Source organism: Marmota flaviventris, chromosome 9, assembly GCF_047511675.1.
Source record: "Marmota flaviventris isolate mMarFla1 chromosome 9, mMarFla1.hap1, whole genome shotgun sequence".
Classification (NCBI taxonomy): domain Eukaryota; kingdom Metazoa; phylum Chordata; class Mammalia; order Rodentia; family Sciuridae; genus Marmota; species Marmota flaviventris.
This window is the reverse complement of record NC_092506.1, coordinates 5,985,651-6,006,870: the sequence shown is the minus strand read 5'-3', so window position 1 is coordinate 6,006,870 and position 21,220 is coordinate 5,985,651. Positions and strand designations below refer to the sequence as shown.

The 21,220-nt window shown below is 48.7% G+C and overlaps 1 protein-coding gene across 8 annotated transcripts in view; it reads right to left on the bottom strand.

The window, feature by feature from the left end:
- Window positions 1-21,220, bottom strand: part of Pc (pyruvate carboxylase) — a 106,671-nt gene that overhangs the window by 47,877 nt on the left and 37,574 nt on the right. For 3 of the 8 annotated variants that reach the window (XM_071616019.1, XM_027944265.3, XM_071616020.1), the window contains one exon: window positions 3,406-3,531. The exons of 4 other annotated variants lie outside the window; for them this stretch is intronic. The gene's annotated coding sequence lies outside the window, so the exon portion shown is untranslated. Of the gene's footprint in view, window positions 1-3,405; window positions 3,532-20,109; window positions 20,161-21,220 lie in introns of those variants that run through there. One more of the 8 variants, XM_071616024.1, reaches the window with a different exon arrangement.

Below are 21,220 nucleotides of genomic sequence, written 5' to 3'. Positions count from 1 at the left end.
AGAATGAGACTCCAGGAGCCGATAATGGTAGTGGCCTCTGGGGAAGAGATGTGGGGGCAAGGTTGATCATCCACTGTCTACATCCTGAATTTGAACCATATACTTGCTTATTCAAAAAGTGGATGAAATACAATATATGCAAAGCATATCCTCCCACCCTTTGAGGCCCCATTTCACTGGCCGTTCCCTCGAGAAGCTGTTCCTGGCTCTCCATCTTGGCCCAGAAAAAGCTGGGTGTCCTCCTCGTGACCTGCTCCTCTCTGGGCACTGGTCAGTGGGTGCAGGTCGTATGTCCTGCCTAGAGCTCTTTGGGGGCTGATACAGTTCCCCTCTATCTGTGGTTTGGCTTTCTGTAGTTTCAGTGACCTGTAGCCAATTGTGATCTGAAAAATATTGAATAAAAAATTCTAAAACCAAACAATTCCTAAGTTTTAAACCGTGTGCCATCATAAGTAGCATGATGAAAAAAAAAAAATAAGTAGCATGATGAAATCTCTCTCAATCCCACTCTGTCCTGCCTGAGACTTGAACCATTCTTAGCAAACCCATGCTGTATATACTACCCTCCCGTCAGTCACTTAGCCATCTTGGTTACAGGCCAACCAGTACAGTACCACAGTGCTTATGCTCAAGTAATACTTATTTTACTTACTAATGGCCCCAAAGTACAAGTACAGTGAAGCTGCCTCAGATATGCCGAAGGATTTCCTTTAAATAGAAAGGTAAAAGTTCTTGACTTGATAAGACAGAAAAATCATGCTGGGGTTGCTAAGAACTTTGGTAAGAATCTTCTACTTGTGAAAAAGGAGAAGAAATTCATGCTAGTTTTGCTGTCATTCCTCAAAACTTAGGGTCATTGAAAAAATTGAGTCTACTGTGCATAAAAAGTGCTTAGTCGTACACCCTCCTCCAGCTCTCCACGGGGGCCCGTGGAGGATATTTTGAGAGAAAGGCCTCATTCACTTCCTTTCATTATAGTATGTCGTTATAATTGTTTCACTTGATTATTAGTAATGGTTGTTAATCTCTTACTATACCTAATTTATAAATTAAACTTCATCATAGGTTTGTATGCACAGGAAAACAAATGATATATATAAGAGTTTGTTAACTGAGGTTTCAGGCCTCTACTGGGGATCTTGGGAGGCACTTTCAAGGATAAGGGGGTCTAGTGCATAAATGACTCATCTCTATCATGTAAACTTGTGCGTGTGACTTGCTCCAGGAGCGCTGGAAGGGCACTTCTGTTTCCTGCCCGCTATGTATGCCAGGCACCTCCAAGCTCAATCTCTTGGGGTATCATCAATCCTCATTTTACTGATAAGAAAAATGAGGCTTAGAAGGACTCGTAGGAAGTGGCAGATTCAGGAATAATGAGGCCTGTCCAGTTTCAGGGCCCCTGTGTTTCACCAGAGTAATCTGGTCCCGTGCCTGGTTCACAGTATGGTTCCAAAAATGTTTAACTGAATCAAAATTCAAAAACTGAATTAGAATTCAAAGGTCCTGCTGGAGCTGGGGTCTTCCCGTACTCTAAATTTTGAAAAAGAGGCCACAAGTATTCAAGGGTGGGCAGTGCCTCCACCCAGCCAAGGTGGGCCAGGGCCAGTGGCTACTGATAGTAGGAAGCTCCCCATCCAACTCGGGGAGCTTCTGGGTATCCTACAGCACTACCCTCGAGGGCTCTGAGTTTGTCTCTAACAGCTTTATTGAGATATAACTCACATACCACATGGTTCGTACATTTGAAGAACAATTCAACCGCATGTAGTGTAGTCACAGACAGGTGCACAGGTCACCAGAATGGACTTCAGAACACATTCCTCTCCCATCGCCATCCCCCACTCTGTTGGCTGCCTCAGCCCCAGGTGACCACTGACAACTCTGCCTATGGATTTGCCTGTTCTAGAACACTTCATATAAATAAAATTTTTTTAAAAATCTGTGTGTGCGATTTTTTTCTCCTGGAGTGCTTTCTCAAGGTTCATGTGTCAGTGTATTGTTACTTTTTATACCTGAGTAACATCCCATTAGGTGGGTATATCACATTGTATTTATTGATTTACCAGCAGACGGATCTGGGGTTGTTCTGGTAATCACGAACGATGCTGCTATGACATTAGTGTATAAGTGTTTGGGTGGACACACGCCTTCCTTTCTCATGTGTGTACCCTCGAATAGAACTGGGGGATCACAATGTAGCTGTTTAACACTAAGGAACTGCCAGGCTTTTCCTAAGCCATTAAATTGTTTTGTGTTCAACTAGGAGTGTAAGAAGGGTCCAAATTCTCCACATCCTCGCTGACACCTGTTATTATCTGCCTTTTTAAAATATTTTTTAGTTATAGGTGAACACCCTATCTTTACTTTAAAGTATTTCTATGTGGTGCTGGGGATGGAACCCAGTGTCTCACACATGGTAGGCGAGCACTCTACCTCTGAGCCACAACCCCAGCCCAATTATCTGCCTTTTTGATTAAACACCCTAGTGGAGGTGAAGTGGTATCTCACTGCGGCTTTTATCTTCATTCCCCTCAGGAGGAATGATTTCAAGCATCTCTTCCTGGGTTTACTGGTTGTCTGTATATCCTCTTTGGAGAAATATCTATTTGAATCCTTTGCCCATTTGCAAATGGAATTATTTGCCTTTTTATTGTTGAGTTGTAAGAGTTCTTTACATATTCTAGATAAAAATTTCTTGTCAGATGGATGATATCCAAAATTATCTCCTGAGATTCTCCGGGTTACTTTCTCACCTTCTTCATAATGTCCTTTGAAGCACAAAATTTTTTTTTTTTTTTAAAAGAGAGAGTGAGAGAGGAGAGAATTTTAATATTTATTTTTTAGTTATCGGCGGATACAACATCTTTGTTTTGTATGTGGTGCTGAGGATCGAACCCAGGCCGCCCGCATGCCAGGCGAGCGCACTACCGCTTGAGCCACATCCCCAGCCCGCACAAAAATTTTTAATCCTAATGATTCACAATCGTTCTTTTATTGCTTTTGCTTTGGCATCATATCTAAAAAACACTGCCTGTGTGCTAGGGTTGTAGTTCAGTGGCAGGGTGCTCGCCCAGCACGTGTAAGGCCCTGGGTTTGATCCTCAGCACCACATAAAAATAAACAAATTAAATAAAGGTATTGTGTCCATCTACAACTAAAAAATTGCCTAACACAAGGAGACAAAGAATAATACCCATTTTTCTTCTACTAGTTTTTTGGTTTTAGCTCATACATGTAAGACATACATCCATTTTGAACTAGCGTTAGCATGTGATGTGGGTTAAATTGCCAGCGTTCTCACTGAAAGTCAACTGACCAATGTGAGTTTATTTCTGGACTTTGAATTCTATTCCAGAGATCTATGTGTTGCCACAGGCCAGTGTCACTCTCTCTTGATTACTGTACCTTTGTAGTAAGTTCTTAAATCTGGAAATGAGTCCTCCAGCCTTGTTCTTTTTTTCCCCAAGATTCTTCTAGCCATTCTGTGTGTCCTGCATTTCCATGTGAACTGCAGGATCATCTCGTCAGCTTCTGCAAATACAGGCACATGGGCTGTGACAGGAAGGTACTGAATCCATTAGTCTCTGACCCAGGAGCTTTGGGTCTTCTCCTGTTTCTTTAGGTCTTTAATTTCTTTCAAAATGTTTTATAGTTTTCAGGGCACAAGCTTTGAACTTCTTTTATTTATTCCTAAGTATTTTATTCTTTTTGATGCTATTAAATAGACTTTTCAATTTCAGTTTTCTCACTTATACTATATAGAAATATGAGGATGCAACCAAGCTTAGGTAAAAATAGTTTTTAAAAATACATGATGTTGGGGGCTGGGGTTGTGGCTCAGTGATAGAGCGTTTGCCTTACATGCGTGAGGCACTGGGTTCAATCCTCAGCACCACATAAAAATAAATAAAATAAAAATACTGTGTGCATCATTTTTAATTTAAAAAATTAAAAAAAAAAATACTTGCCTAGCATGTGTGAGGCACTGGGTTCAATCCTTAGCACCACATAAAAATAAATAAAATAAAGGCATTCTGTCCTTCTACAACTACAAAAAAATTTTTTAAACACATGATGTTGTTGCTGATGGTGCTGGTTCTGTCTGCGTGGAAGAAGTCCTTATTCCATAAACACTCAGTATAACAAGTATTTGCACTCTACCAAGTATCCTAAGTAACCCAGAGATGTACATAGGTCATATGCAAACACTACACCCTTTTATTTGAGGAACTTGGGCACCCTGGCTCTTGACGTCTGTGGGCTTCTGCAGCCAACCCCTGATTTTCATCAGTTGTGTCCTGCTGAACTTATTGGTTCTGATGACTTTGTAGCAAGCTCCCCAGGTTTCTCTATAAGACCTACAGATCAAGGTACTTCTAGTTCTTCTTTCACTGTGGATGCATCATCGTTCCCGACTGCCCTTGATGGCCAAATTGTGGGCAGGCAGCTCGTCCTGATCTGAGCCGTCAGACCTTCCCAGAAGGCAGCAGCCAGACCTGTCATCCCACGTCTGGGCCACGGGCTGCGTGAGGTTCCACCAGGGTTAGCCCCTAGGGGCTTCCTGCTGGGTGACACCTGCTCACCCGGCTGCATCCCCTTCTCTGCTCTCTGTCCAGGGAGGCTGTCCAGGGAGGCTCCCGGGCTCCCTTGCTGGCTGGCTGTGGGACACAGGTTCAGTCAATGGGAAGCACGGGCAGAAGAGGGGGTGTGGGTGTCTCCCCACTCCCAGCTGGCTTTCATGCCACATCCTGGTGGGGGCTGCAGCTGACCACTATGGCAGTTCCTGCTGGGCACCCCAGCCCACTACTCTGGCCCCCACTGGTGGTGGAGGACACACTATTTCCTCCCTGACCCCTTCAAGCCCAGTGGTAGTAATGGCTTTCCACCGCTGCTGGTCCCTGCGTGCCTCAGCCTCCTTGTTGGGTGCCTGACTCGTCTTGGTTGGTTAATTCACTCTCTTAGAAATAATGTGTGACCCTTGGCCACTCACGGCCAGTTTTTTCTGCTCCTCTACAAGACCCCACCCCCCAAACGGCGCCAGGGAGGACGGCACAGTGGGACTCTGCTTGGCTGAAAACCTGGTTCTCTGAGTAAAATTATTCCCTGAGTGCCCTACCCATGAGCCTAGGAGAAAGGGAGAGAGCCTCAGACCTGGAAGGCAGAGAGAGAGTCAAGGGCAACCCAGAGGCGGCTTGTGACCTGGCCTGCGGCTGCAGCTGTCCCCCTCCTTTGCCTGGGGCAGAACGGACCTCTGCAGCCTCTGATCTGACTTTTCATCCTGTTGCTCACATTTGAGAACAAAAAAGAGGCCAGAGGCCTCCTCCCAGAGGCAGGGTTCTAGAAAGCCATTGTTGCTGCTTTTGCCCTAAGAGCGACTTGGCAAAAGTGTCAGAATCTCCAAGCCTGTTTGCGCTAGCTTGCTACTGAGTGCCAGCTGCTGTGTTAAACACTGCATATGATCTCATTTAATCACCAGAAGCCTTGGCTGTTGGGCATTATTTTAGGAAAGGAAATAAAAACCCATTTTAAAACAATATTTTTTAGTTGCTGATGGACCTTTATTTTATTCATTTATTTCTATGCGGTGCTGAGAATCAATCACAGTGCCTCACACATGCTGGGCAAGTGCTCTACCACTGAGCCACAACCCGAGCCCCTCAGCACATATATTCTTGGTATGATTTTTTTTTTCTTTTTCTTTTTCATTTTGCAGTGCTGGGGGATTGAACTCAGGGCCTCCAACATATGAGGCAGATGCTCTAAAACTGAGCTACATTCCCAACCCCTGAATAATGGTTAAATCAAGTTAAACATATCCATTTCCTCAAACATGAATCAGCTCTTTATAATGAAAACATCGAAAATACTTTCTTCTGGCTTTTGAGATATACAGTAGAAAACTACGATCTGCAGCCGTCCTACTGCAGGACCGAGCACCAAAACTTCTAACTGCAGCCTCAGACCCACCGAGCCACCCGTGCCCCCCAACCCGGCTCCCCAACCCCCAGCACTTTCAGCTTCTGCTCTGAACTCCTGTGACATCAACTTGTTTTGTATTCCACGTGTGTACGAGAGGGTGCAGCACTTATCTTTCTGCCGGGATTATTTCACATAACATAATGTCCATAACATAATGTCCCCAGTTCCATCCATGTGGTCACAAGTGACAGGGTTTCATGACTTTTTTTTACAGCTGAATAGCACTGTGTTGCGCATTCCCACCACATTTTTAATCCATTCATCAGCTGATGGACACTTAGGCTGATTCCACTTCTTGGCCATTGTGAATGGGGCTGAAATAAACACGGGAGGGCAGATGTCCCTGCAATAAACTGATGTCGGTTCCTTTGGACAGATACCCAGGAGGGAAAACACTGGATGTGTGACAGCTCTCTTTGTGATGGTTTGAGGAAGTGCCACACTGTTTTCCTCGGTGGCTACGCTAAGACGTATGTTCCCACCAACAGCGCACAAGGGTTCCCGTCTGCACATCCTCACCAGCACTGCTACCTTTCGTCTTTTTGGTAACAGACATGTCACTGGGGTGAGGTAATATCTCATTGTCGTTTTTAAAGTGCATGTAGCCCCTCTCCCCAAGAAGACGCAGTTCTCAGGAGTTTTCTTTGCTGCTGCCTGCTCTCTCCAGGACTGGTTGCCCACTGAGGCCTGACTTTCATAGATGAACTGCACACTAAAGTTAGCTAGAAATGCAAAAACCCTCCCTTCCCAAGCACTCCCTGATCCCAAGGTACTAGGTGCTCACCAGAAACACCCACCATGACAAAAACCCAGGCACAAGTCACTCTGATCAAAACAGGACTCTGGTTGCTGCTGTCTTCTGCAGGTCCGCTAGACCACAGCTCTCACCAACCACGTTCCAGAAGAGGCTGCTTTCCCAAACCCGGGACACTGAGGCCACCCCCTGCCTGGAATCCCATCCTTCCCTTGAAACATCATGTACATGGGGCTGGGGATGTGGCTCAAGCGGTAGCGTGCTTGCCTGGCATGCGTGCGGCCCGGGTTCGATCCCCGGCACCACATATAAACAAAGATGTTGTGTCCGCTGAAAACTAAAAAACAAATAAATATTTAAAAAAAAAAAAAAAAAAAGAAACATCATGTACAAGATTCTTGCTTAGAGCAAGGGACAAGATGACCACGGAAAGGCAGGAGCCTGCCATCTTCCAGCATTTGCAGGTTACTAATAAAGCTCTTTCTGTCACTCTACCTCTCAGTTCATTGCATTGGGCAGCACGGATCTGAACCTTGTGTGGTCACAACTGGCACCCAACGAGGGGCTGTGTTCTGCTGTGGTGAACTAGCCTTGAATGGGGGGGGGGGGGCAGACAAGTAAGATTCCTAGGGCTGTGGGGCCACTTTAGTTCTGGGGACAACCCCTGTTCCCTTGACAACAGTCACTCTCATGCCCTCTCCATGGCAGATTAAGAAGCATTGTATCTCATCCAAAAGGATGTCACTTGGAGGTCACTCTCAAGTAGCTCCCTCCCCCCCTCCACCTGGGGACTCACTTCAAAAGAAGACAGAGCGCTCTAGGAGAGGGAAGAAGTGGGGTGAGTGTTTTACCCTGAAATCTATCTGTGGTCCATACCCCTGATTCTGGTTGTCGGGGTGTGTGTGTGTGTGTGTGTGTGTGTGTGTGTGATGTTCCTACTCTGTACTTCTGTGAGTAGGAGCAACCTGGGTGCGTGCAATTTTTTCAATCTTGTCAAAATTGGGAGAACCTGTGAGTTCCCAAATAGGAGCCCTCTGGGTCTAATCCTAGCAAAGTGGTCTGATCAGAGTTACAGCCCTATGACCAAGGGAAAAAATAGTATTTTACTGCAGGGCAGGTTGGCCACAGCATGCCTTGGTGTTGGGGATAAATCCTCTCCCTAAATTCAGAAGGAATCTCATCCTGTTTTTTGTAAAACCTCTCGTATTTTATGGAAATTTTTTATGTTTCAGGACCTCCAGTCTCAATCCTGCCCAAATGTAAGGATGGCAATGACTAACGGGGCCCTGTCACCTGCTTTACTTGGGACCCACGCTGGTTCAGCTATGGGACTGCCCGTGTGCCGCCAAGGCAGTGACGGGATCCTCCACTTACAGATGTGGGTTCAGGGAGCCCAAAACAAATATGATAAATATGACTTTCATAGTGCTCTAGATATCTGCAAAAAATTTACAAGAGATAGATGGGTGGGGCATGGTGGCACCCGCCTATAATCCTTGCAGCTCGGCAGGGCGGAGGAGGAGGATTGCAAGTTCAAAGCCAGCCTCAGCAAAAATGAGGCACTAAACAACTCAGTGAGACCCTGTCTCTAAATCACATACAAAATAGGGCTGGGGATGGTGGCACCACTGAACAGGGCTCAGTGGTAGAGCACCCTGAGTTCAATTCCCGCTACCCAAAAAACAGATGGTGCCCTGGGAATGAGTCCCTGTCAACTAAGAGATACCGCCTATAGGTTTCAAAAACAGGGAGCAATGCCTAAAGCAAGAAGCCAAGTGATTGTACTGGCCCTGGCTTTTGGAGGAAAAGAAGACCTGAAAGGGGAAGAAGGCTTCTAAAAAAAGGAAAGTGTGTCCTAGGTAAAAACCAACTTACTGTAAGGAAAAGGCCCTGGAAGAACAATCACTCAAGGTCACTGGGGAAAGCCTGGCAGGAGGCCTGCTCCTCAGGTGTTGGAGAGGCAAGAAGGTGCAGAGGAGGACTGAGGAGGTCACAGGGGCCTACAGATTTGACCCAGCCAATTGTGAGTTCCCCACAGAAGCATTCTGAAAAATGGCCAATGGAAGCCAAATGATCAACTTTCTCACAGACACAGGCGCCACCTGTTCAGTATTAAATACTAAAGCAGAAGGGCTGCTAAGACTGTATCATAGTAGTGTGACCATTGAGGGATTAGTTAAAGCTCATGATAGGTCCTTCCTCCAGCTGTCAGGTGGTTGGCTAGAAGATGTGACTTTAAAACAGTCGCCTGTACATGCCAGTATGCCCAAGACCCCTCTTTGGCCATAATCTTTTATGAAAATTAAATGCCCAAGTAACCGCCCCAGGAAAACTAAAGATATAAGTTCTGCTCAGAGCACTCTGTACATGAACAGACCTTTGGGAAAGGAACAGCAACTTCAAGAACAACTTCCTGCAGGAGTCCATAAAAAGGTAAAACCCAAAATCTGGGCAATAAACACACCTGGAAGGGCTAAGAACATACAGCCTACAGCGACCGCACTAAAGGTGAAACATAGGACCTCAAATTTAAAACAGCACTTACTAAAATAGGAAGTTCAAAGGGACATCCTGCCAGTGTTTTAAAAAATTTTAAAGTGCAATTTAAGTCAATCCTATCAGTCACCCTACAATATTACAATCCTTCTAGTTTAAAAAAAAAAAATCTCATTCAGATGAGAACAGATTTGTAAAGGGTTTGCGGGCTATAAATGATACTGTCTGGGCCGTTCACCCAGGGGCACCTAGCCCCTCCACTTTATTAACGAATGTCCCAGGATCCTGTGAGTGAGGCTCTCAGTACTGGATTTAAAAGATGCCTTTTTCCAAATGCTCCTAGAAGAACAGACTCAACTCTTATTTGCCTTTGAGTAGCAGGAACCCCATATAACGGCAAACTAGCGAGACAGCTGGGTGGCACTTCTCCAGGGGTTTAAAAGTTCTACTTTATTTAAGGAAGCTCTAGCAAGAAATTTAAATCATATGAAATTAACCCAAGAACTCTTACTGTTACATGTGGATGAAATGTTGACACCCCTTGCCTCCAGATCAAATGTAACCAATTGGCCTATAAACAACACTCTTCAGCAACCAGGCCACAGGAAAACTTCTCCTTAGACAAGAGCTTATCCCAAATGTTGTCTCTAGCTGAATCCCAATTAAAGGAAACCCAAGATAAAATATCTGAAAGTGCCACCTAACAGTCATAGATATATCGATGGATAATTCCAAATTTGGGATAAATACATATGGTTTGTCTGATCTGTACACCAACTGAGCCAAAGGCCCCTTTCTGTTGGGAACAATAAGGAGTAAAAGCCTCACAGGACTGCCCGGATGGAGTCCAGAACAAAATTTCCACCACAGAATAATTTTACATGAAAATGATTAGTTGGGCTGGGGATGTGGCTCAAGCGGAAGCGCGCTTGCCTGGCATGCGTGCGGCCCGGGTTCGATCCTCAGCACCACATACAAACAAAGATGTTGTGTCCGCCAAATACTAAAAAATAAATATTAAAAAAAAAAATTCTCTCTCTCTCCCCCTCTCTCTCACTCTCTCTTTAAAAAAAAAAAAAGAAAAAGAAAATGATTAGTTTGCAACAGACTGGGTTTGGAGATCGGCGTTGAGATGATCAGCACCAAACAGAACTCAGTGGTCATGTGGGACCAGCCCATGGCCGTAGCTTTCTCCAGTTAGGGAGATGCACTGTGGGGTGACCTCCCATCCAGCAACGCTGGATAAAGTTACTAAGACAGCTAATCCCCCAAATCTCCACCACAGGAGGTTTGGAGCTGTCATCGATGGTTTGATTGCCTGGCATCAATCTTTATGTCCCAGATTAGCCTAGAGGAAGTGATGTGGCCTATGGTGGCTCTAGTTTTACATGAAGAGCTTTAAATGACAGTACCAGGGGAACTTCCTTGCTGTAGCTGAAGTGGCCTTAATAAGAAAGGCAGTTCTCCAAACTCAAACGGCGCTGGTGTTCTAACAGCAGTCCACAGGGGACCCATGCTGTCATAAGAACTGAATGCTGTGCATCTAGCCATGATGATTTAGGAAATGTCTCTTGGCACTGCAGGACCTCCATGCCCAGGTAGAAGCCATGATTGACAATTCAGTGCTCAGCCTAAATGCAAGGTTACCTTGCTAGCAGAAATACTTGGTGGCGAAAGTTACTGATGTTTCTACTAGGTCTTACATGCACAGGGTTACTCTCACACTGTGGGATTTATTGTTGCTGTGGAATAATGTCTCAATTACAAGACTTGTACTGCCATGGGAGGTGGAGAGGCCATGATACTACAAATGTCAAAATAAGTCGCCCTGGCTCTGCCAAGAAAAGAAACTCAAGAGGCTTCTTTAATAACCATGCCAGTTTTCCAGCTATGGACTCCTTTCTCCCCCATGACATTCCTGACCAGCAGGCAGCAGCCAGATGACAATGAAGTGCCTGTCCCCATAAGAAGACATGATGAAGTAAACTGACAGTGGGGACTGAAAGTGCACAAAAGCACCTCCCCCCATCAAGACCCAGTTCTCAGAAGCTTCTTTTGCTGCTTCTCTCTCTCTCTCTCTTTCTCTCTCTCAGAATAACTGCCCACTGAAGCCTGTCTTACATAGATTAATTATACTCTAAAGGTAGCCAGAAATGCACAAACCCTCCTTCCTGAGCACTCCCTGATCACAAGTTGTGGGAAAAGGTCACATCTGGAAGTGTGCTTGCCAGAAATGCTGACCACGACAAAACCCAGTCTCCAGTCGCTCTAATCAAAACAGGACTCTGGTTGCTGCTATCTTCTGCAGGCCCGCTGGACTGCAGCTCTCACCAACCTACCTGAAGGAGACGAGAGAGACAAAGCCCACATTCCAGTAGGGGCTGCTTTCCTAAACCCTGCACACTGAGGTGCCCACCTGTCTGGGATCACAACCTTCCCCTGAAAAATCATATAAAAGGTTCTCCCTCAAGGCAAGGGGTGAAATCCAACCATCTTCCAGCATGCCAAGCTGGCTCGCTGTTAATGAGACTTTCTTTCTCCATCACACTGCCTCTCTATCACCGACTCCATCGGGCAGCAGAGAACTGAACATTTTGCTGTTACAGTTTTGATGTGCATTTCTCTGATGACTAGTGATGCAGAGCATTTTTTCATGACCGAGGGAGATGTCTATTTAGATCTATTGCCTGCTTTTTATTCAAGCTATTTGGTTTTTTCACTAGGGAGTTTTTACAGTTCCTTACATATCCTGGATCATAACCCTTTGTCAGATGCATAGTTTGCAAATATTTTCTCCCATTCTGTAGGTTGTCTTCCCACTCTGATGATGGTTTCATTTGCTCTGCAGAGGCTTTTTAGTTTGATGTAATTTGATGTTTGTCTATTTTTGTTTTTGATCCCTTAACTTTTAGGGTCTTGTTTAAAAAAAATAAAATCCTTGCCTAGTCCCTTGTCATGAGGAGTTTCCCCTGTTTTCTTCTACGCATTTCATTGTTTGGGGTCTTGTATTTAAGTCTTCAAACCACTGAGTTGATTTCTGTAAATGATGAAATAGGACTCTAGTTTCATTCTTCTGCATGTGTGTACCAGCTCAGAACTTGGATCTTAGAGAGGAAATGGGCCTTAGGTAGTGAGTGAATCTGGAAAAGCCCTAGAAGGGCTACATCCCCATCTTCTCAGTCCCCACCAAGAAGGGGATGGGGACTTTCTCAGCATCCTCACTCCCCTCCCTAATCTGAAGGAAAAGGTTGTGTCTTACAATAATTGTAAAAACAATAATATATATTACAGGACTAGACACAATGGAGCCAGCTGACCATGGACTTAAACCTCTGCAACCATGAGCCAAAATAAATCTTTTCTTCTCTAAGTTGATTTTCTAAGATATTTTGTCACAGTGTTGGAAAGCTGACAGTGTCAGCTGTGACTTAACTCTCTGATATCTATTATCACAATCCATAATAGCTCTGAGTGTCAGAACCTGGACAAGGCACCATTAGGTCATCCTCCCACACTTGCAAGACCAGTATTATTCCATTTGACAGTTTCACTGAGCGATAACTTACATGCTGTAATTATAGTGCACAGCAATATTTCCAGCATGCTCTGCAGTATAGAAGGCACTGTATTAGTCACTCTCACTTGATACCAATAGCACCCTCACCCAGTGGGCAGGGCAGGTGACCTTCATTTTATAGATAAGGAGCCTGGGGCTGTACCATCCTAGCCTCCCCCACCTCACACAACTTCCTGACTCCTGCTCTCTGACCTTCACTGTTCCCTAACTCTGGTCCCCTGCCCACTCTGATGACTCACTCACACAGCAGTAACTCACCATGTCAACTTCCTCCAGGGAATGGTTTTAAGCTTATGGCCCAGGGGATGGAGATTTAGAAGAAAAAAGGGCAGAGTAGTAGGGCTCCTGTCCTCGAGAAACAGAAATTCTTTTTTTTTTTTTTTCTTTTGAAGTGTTAGGAATGGATCCCAGGGTCTTACCCACTCTAGGCAAGTATTCTACCACTGAGTCACATCCCAGCCCAGAAGAAGGAATTCTAATGAAAGAAAAAAGACAGACAAAATGGGGAAAAGACATGACCAGGTGAGAGAGGATGAGCAAGAGGGAAGGGGCTGGTGGGCAGCGGAGGACTGAGCTGGGACAGGAACCCCCTCCAGGAGGACAAGAGGAGCTAGATGAAGCACAGGATGAGCACCCACTCCACGGGATTCGAGAAAGGGAAAAAAACTTAAAGAAAAACCCTTAGTCAAATTCTAGCTTTGCTACCACTCAGTCACATGACCTTGGGAATTCACTGACCACCTCTCTGGACCTGTTGCATGTGAAACTTCAGACTGTCCCTCAGTGTCATCAACAGTCAACCACAGACCACTCTCCAGGGTCACGATGGGACCTCAGGCACTCAGAGCCATCGTGTGCGTACTGAGCTCTGTCTGCGATAACACACTTGAAAGACTGAGGGTGAAACATGGCTTCTGCCTTCAAAAAACTCACCATCTCAAAACGTAGGGCCTCTGACACCTCAAAGGTACTGCCTGGGGAAGAGGGAGCTGCAGGAAGGTGACGCAGTGGAGGAAGCTGGGGGTCCCTGCGCTAGCTTTCGTGGCTGTGACTAAAATCTCTGACATAAACAACCTGGAGGAGGAAATGTCTGGCTCTCGGTTTCAGAGGTTCCAGTCCATGGTCGACTGGCTCCCCTGCTTTGGCCGTGAGACGAGGCAGAATGTCATGGTGGAAGGACGCAGTGGGAGAAATCTGCTCACCTATGGCAGCAGGGAAGCAGAGAGAGAGCATGTGGGGACAAGATCTACCCTTCCAGGGCACACCCCGGTGACCTTCTTCCTCCAACTGGGTCCTACCCTCACAGCCTCCCAGGAGTCAGTTCAGCCATCAATGGATTAATCCACCGATGAGGTCAGACCCAGCTGCTCCCGAGAGCCCCACCTCTGGGCACTGGGGCAGTCGGGACCAAGCCTTCAACACATGAGCCTCTGGAGGACGTTCCAGGTCCAATCACAGCAGCCTTGGAGGAGGAGCTGGACCTGGGCTCTGAAAAAGCAGCCTCTGCAGAGGCCGGGCTGGCAAGCAGAGCTGGCTCAGGGAGGCACAAGGACAAGAGGGCAATGACCCCCTCTCCCACAAGTTGGTCAGACTGGCTGTTCAGGGTCAGAGTCCAGCGGGGCTGGGTGAAAGCCTTGGGGGAAACTAACAGGTCTGAGACTCCGAAAAATAAGAACAATAATTCAACTTTGAATATCCTTTGGGAGGGTTAAATACCAGAACGTGTGCGAGCCAGTCCACAGCAGGGTGTGTGCACCGACATCACATAGGCTCAATTGCCAGGCCAGACTTTGCTTGGGTGTTGTTGTTCTGTTTTGGTTTTTTGCAAGGCCATAAGCCCCAGCAGGAAATGCAGACACACTGATCTGGGGCAATCAGCACAGAGGTGACAAGCAAAACCAAGAGAAAGAGGCTGGCCTTGGCAAGGAGGGGAGGAGCCATGTGCCCAAACACCCAGAGCAGCTGCCACCAGGTTCGCTGCCCAGGGGGGGGGTTTGCCCTGAGAGCTGAGCCTGGCATGTTTCTAAAACACCCCCACAAGAGCAGAGGGGGTGGGGACAAAGAAACTGGAGGGGCAACCAAGACAGGAGTGAATCTGAAGGGACAGTATAAGGAGGGGGCTGCTGGTATTACTGGGCAGGAGCCCAAAGCCAAGAGTTCAGGCAGGGAACAGGAGGGACCCAGAATAACAAGAGCCCTGGGAGCTAAGGAAAGGCAGCACCAAGAGATGGTGGCCAGTGAGGAGCCTGCTGCGGCACCAAGAGAAGACGCAGAGATTCAAGGGAGTTAATGCCCAGAAAGAAAAAGGCAGGGAAGAGGGCGTTTGCTCACCCAGCTGAATCCTTACAACATGCCGGTGACTGGGCACTGGGGACAAACGGAAAGGTCCCTGCCCGCATAAAGCTGGCCTTCACTCCAGTCGGAAGGAGGCCAATGCACAAGAGGCCATTCCACGTTCATCCAGACCAGTTAGTCCCAACTGTCCGGGCCTCAGCCCCCTCATGATGACAGGTTTCCTCAGAGTCGTGGGGGAAAGCCACCAGATAGAGCAAGAGTCTTAGACTAACTCCCTCCACCCCTGGTCTACACAGGGCAGAGTAGAGGCACAGCCTTATCAAGTGCTGATCTTGGGGAGCTGGGGACAAAGCGGAGAGAAATACAGCTGAAGCGAGGACATCCATAGCATTCCACCTCACCTTCCCTGTCCCCAAACACACATGCCCCCAGGCTCCCCTTCTCCTTGAACTGATATCCCATGACCTGGCAGGGAGTCGGGCCTGTTTGTAGTTACAGATAAAGAGCCAGAAGCCACAGGGCCCTTATCAGTGCCCTCCTCCTGAACTGAGGGAAAGGTTCTCTCCTGAGCAACTGGGACTTGTTCCCTGCCCTGAGAGCTGAGCCGTGACTCCTATTGAGCCCCCAGCAAATAGACGGGGACGCGTTTCCCCCTCACTGCTGTCCAGAACACATCACGTCTCGGAGCTGACCCTGGCCTTTTGGGGTCACATTCCCCTAAGGAGGCCAGGCCTCTGTTTCACAGCTCCAGGGCACAGCGTCGAGGCCTAGGGGTGGGGGAGCTGAGCACAGCACACCTGAGCCCCGGCTGCAGGATGAAGAACAGTCTCGCCCCAAACACTGGCAGCTGCACCACTTCTACAGTGACTCTGTGACTTTTTCCCCAATGGTCACGACCACATAAAGCCATTCTGGCCCAGAGCTCTGGGGTTTACCACCCATATTCCGCTGTCCAAGGTCTCAGGAAGAATCTGTGTTCACTGTCAGGGAATTTGCCCATTCCCGATCACAGATGTCCCCACAGGCCCTTGAGCAATGATCTACTCTGACTCTACAGGGATTCCTGTCCTTTAGAGACCTAGTCCCAGAATCCCCTGCCCTCTTCTTTTCCTATTAGAAGGCTGCCAGGTTCCAGACGTTAGAGTGACAACGGCTACAAGGTGTGTGTTCCCCCACCAAAACAGCGTGCCCACAGGCCTCTGAAGGTTGGTCCTCCTGCCATGGCAGCTGGTCTGCAGAGCCTCAGGGAGGCCAGGCTGTTCCTAATGCTGCCTGTTCATAATTGATGGTTTAGGTTAAGCCCTTGCAGTGACCTTCCCAACCTCTCCTCCCCTACTGCACAGAGGGAGAGGGAAAGGGGGATCAGTCCCAGACTCGGGGGCCTCAGGCCAACTGTTCAAAGGAAAAACAAGCTGAAAGAGGGGCGGTGTGAAGCCACTGCCCGTGGGCTCTAGTGGAGGGATTAAAGGGTGGTGGTATTTGAATTTTACCGAGGGAGGGTGGGTCAGGGCCAGAGCTAGGACCTGGGCCAGGAAAGCTGGCTAGGAGAGAGGTGGGCATATGGCCTAAGGGAAACAGCAGAGGATTTGTGGGGAGAAGAGGAAGTGAGCAGAGTCTAACATCTTCCTCTTTCCTGCAGAGACCTCACTCTGCCTAGCCTGGCCACTTGCGAACTGGTGACCGGCCTTTCTTCCCATGCGGCTGGGAGACAGGACCCTCACACAGGCATGTGTTACCCAGCAGTCAGTGTGAGCTGGTGGTGCAGTATGATTCATTAGCAATTAGATTTTTAAAAAATATTTGTTCTTTAGTCGTAGATAGACACAATACCTTAATTTAATTTTTATGTGGTGTTGGGGATCAAACTCAGTGCCTTTCGTGGGCTAGGTGAGCACTTTTCCTCTGAGCCACAACCCCAGCCCCAGCAATTAGATTTTTTAATGCTTGAACATACTATTAAGCATACCTTGATCGCTGCACTTGATGTGGTCCTAGCCCGAAGACCACCCAGCAAGAACAAGAAGAGAGTCGTCCCCCGCCAGCATGACCCAACATCACAGAAACAAAACCCCAGGCTGAGTTCTGACCAGATCCCTGGAGGAAGCACAGTCAATGGCTCACTGTCCTGTCTTGTGTGGTCTCCTGAACTCGAGGTAATTACTCAAAGGAGGCCTTGCGGGGTCAGGGCACACACTGCGCAGTGGCCCACGTCCAGAGAGGCTAATGAGATGCAGGTGCGCCTGAGCCAGACCAGGCCTAGGTCGGCAGAGCAGATGCGCATCTCCTGGAGAGCTCAGCGAGGGGACTGGTGCAGCCCTTCAGTCCGGGATCCCAGACGGCACTAAGCTCTCTCCATCTTTCTCAGAGCTGACAACAGGTTTCTGCTTCCCTTCCAGCCCCCCGAGGGAAGCTACCCTTTAAGAAGCCCTGGCAGAAACTGGCAGGCGGAGATGCTGGGAAGTAAGCCCTGGACACTCAGGCCAGAGCTCTGCCCAGGAATACCACGAGGAGAGAGGACCAGGCGGCACGTGGGGGGAGACGCCGCAGTAATCCCTCGCTCCCAGCCGCTGGCCGAGACTAGGCTTGGCTGTGACCAGGCTTGGCTGTGACGAGGCTTGCCCTCCCGGGCAGGAGGGAGGTGTGAGTGTTCTTTCCCTGCTGGAGGCAAAGGGGTGCCAGCAGCTTCACACCCACCTTCGACTTGCCATCTGGTTGTGAGCAGCTGGGTGGGTGCAGAGCTGGAGGGAAATGGCCACGTTGGGCCTGCAGGCCGCCCAGCAGCAAGGCCAGAGGAGGAGCAAGGCCAACTAGACACTTCTTCAGTGAGATTTCTTCCTGTGCGTTACTTTAATCTCCCTATGCTACCAGGCAGAAGGCAGGGTGGGGACATTTACCCCTACTCTATGCTCACCACTATACCACCAACGCCATCCTACCCCTACTCTAAAAGAGAGCGGTGAGACCCTCAGACAAGAGCTTGGCAGAACCTGAAGTCCAGGTCTACGGAGGGTTTGAATCTGCTTGGGAAAAAGTACCGCTCTGGGGTGACTCTCCCGGGTTAAGAACCAAACTTAATCAGGAAGGAGGATCCCTTTCCAGGGGCCAGAAAGGGATGTGCTGGCCACCCTGGGTTCCAGACCTGGATGGGTTCTCATGGAAGAGAAGCCGGCACAGAGAAGAGTCACACAGACCTGGGGTGGGATCTTTTTTTTTTCCAAGTTGTCGATGGACCTTTATTTTATTTGTTTGTTTATATGTGGTGCTGAGAATCGAACCCAGTGCCTCACACATGCTAGGCAAGTGCTCTACCTCTGAACTAAAACCCCAGCCCCTGGGCTGGGACCTTAACTCTGTCGCTGTGTGTGGTCTGAGACATCACTGCACCCCCATTTCTCAATTTCCCCATTTTTAAACTGGGGGCTAACAGCACATTCCTCTCAGGGCTGCTCATTAGCAGCCAACAGATATGATCCCAGTCAGTTTCTATCTCCGTTTTTTTTTTAAATATTTATTTATTTATTTATTTTTAGTTTTCGGCAGACACAACATCTTTGTTGGTATGTGGTGCTGAGGATCGAACCCGGGCCGCACGCATGCCAGGCGAGCACGCTACCGCTTGAGCCACATCCCCAGCCCTCTACCTTCCTTTTTTTTCACAAAAAAACCTTCCTGCCAGGCACAGGTGGTACATGCCTGTAATCCCAACTATCAGGAGGCTAAGGCAGGAAGACCTCAAATTTGAGGCCAGTCTCAACAATTTAGGGAGGCCCTCAGCAACTTAGCAAGACCCTGTCTCAAAAACTGAAAGGGTTGTGGATGTAGCTCAGTGGTAAAGCAACCCTGAGTTCAATGCCCAGTACAAAAAAAAAAAAAAGGACCTTCTTTCTGAGAGGAATGGACAGAAGGGAAGGAAAAACACCTCCTAACGTTGTGTTCCTAACAACTTTGGAGAATCTCCAGACACTGAAGAACTTAGCGAAGGAGGGCCAGGTAAGGGGAGAGCCTGGCGGTCAGTCAGGGTTGAGGGCTTGCTGGCCATGACCACCCCTCCCCAACCTTCTCCTGGGAACCCCAGCAGCCCAGGGTGCTGTGGTGTCCCTGTGGCACCCAGCAGAGAATCCTGATGCAGTGCTGGGAGCGCAGCAAAGCCTGCATCCTGAGAGAGGTCCTCGAGGGACTCAGGTCTTTGCTTGGGCCTGCCTACTGACAGAGGAGACCCGGGGACAATGGCCAGTGGCACAGGTCACACCTCATTCCTAGTACACACAGACCACGCAGAAGAACCTTTGGAATGGGTGCCCACCCGCCCTGACTGGAAGTTGCTGGAGCGCTGGCCCAGGGCTTGCTCGGCTCTGCCCACACGGCATGAGGAAGGTCCCCTCTGAAGCAAAGACCAGGAGGCACAGGAAGTAGAAATGGGCGGCTCATAACCACAATCACGATCATGATGAAGTGGGCATTGCTGGGCTTTTACTGGATCAGACCAAAAAGATCACCATGGCCACATTCTGTCCAGTCCAGCACAGCTGCCTGGCTCTCAGCATGGGGCCCGCAGCTGCCCAAGGCATGTTTGGTGGCTGCCCTCTAGGAGCTCGTGGTCAGGGAAAGGACCACAGTTGTAAACAAAGAGGCTAGTCAAGCCCGGGGGAGCTACTATACAGAGAGAGAACAGAGAGGGCGAGGGCCGGAGGCAAACAGCAACGGGAGGCTGGGGGGAAATGGGGTGGGCAGAGAGGAGACCCAGGGGTGAGGAGGTGACCGGCAGGGAACTGCAGGCAGGGAGGGTGCAGCGTGGCAGGGCAATGTCGAGCCACTGAGGGGGTCACAAGCCACATCAAGTCTGCGTGGCTGGAGCAGCAGGTGCGAGCAGCAGGCTGGGAAGGAGGGCAACGGCCCAGGTCCCCTCACTAGAGGAACGTGGTGCGTCCTGCTGCTGCTCAGTTTCAGCAGAAAATCTAACACACGCCAGAAACAGGCAACGACCAGCCCCCTGTGCAGGTTTAAATACCTTCAAGTTACTACTGCAGCCGTCACGGGGAGACTCAGGGGAGACTCCAGGACCGCTGCAGACACCGACATCACAGAGGCCCAAGACCCTGTAAAATGGCACAGCATTTGCATATAACCTAGAACGCATGTCTCCCTCTGTGCGTCAAGTCGGAGCTGCTGTGCAGTATTGTCTAGGAAATGACAGTAAAGCCCGTGCTTGCTCAGCACAGTGACCATCAGCACTAGCCCACAGTCCACGCCACCATCAGCAGCCACACGACATTTTTTTCCAGAATACCTGTTTTTCACTGTCCAGTGTCTTGCAGGGCTGGAGACTGAACGTGAGCACTCTGCCGCCCGCCTACGGCCCAGCTCTTTTTATGTTTTACTTTGCTAAATTACTGAAGTTGGTCCTGAACTTGCCATCCTCCTGCCTCAGCCTCCTGAGCCGCTGGGATAGCAGGTGTGCGCCATCGCACCCGGCTGTCTGAGGAGTTCTGGTTCACGGTTGGCTGAATCTGCGGGTGTGAAAACCCTGGGTACAGAGCAAAGTCTGTTTTCATAGTTGTTTTCTTCACCTCAGACAAACAGAAGATGCGGGGAAGAAGTGTCTGGCTCAGGTAGGCGGGTGGCGACATTATCCACATAGCTGGTGACCGGTGCTCAGATGTTAAATGGCACTGGTAACCCTGGTGTGACAGGCACAACCAGCCAGCAGATGATTCCAAGTGGAGAAGGAGGCCATCGGGCTCAGCTCTGGGGGTGGGGACACACTGACAAGAGGCAGCTCTTGTCCCTGTCCTAGCCCTCTTCTCTGGGCTCACAGTCCATCCTATTCAAGCTGCTCATGCCACCAGGGCTGGACCCCCTACTGGCCTTGGTCTCCCCTTCTTCATCGCCTTGAAACCAGCTGGAGGCACGGAGGCTGGGTGACGGCAGTGGAGGGAGGAGGCAAGAGAACTCCTGTCACTTGTTCACGCCTTGTAAGGGAGGCCCAGCGTGTGAAGGAAACGATGCAGGTGGCATGGGAAACAAAGGCAGAGGGTGACGGTCCCCACACTTGACAGGCTCACCATATGGATCGGCGGAGGCACGACTTGTGTGTGGCACGCTAGATGCCACCCTGTCAA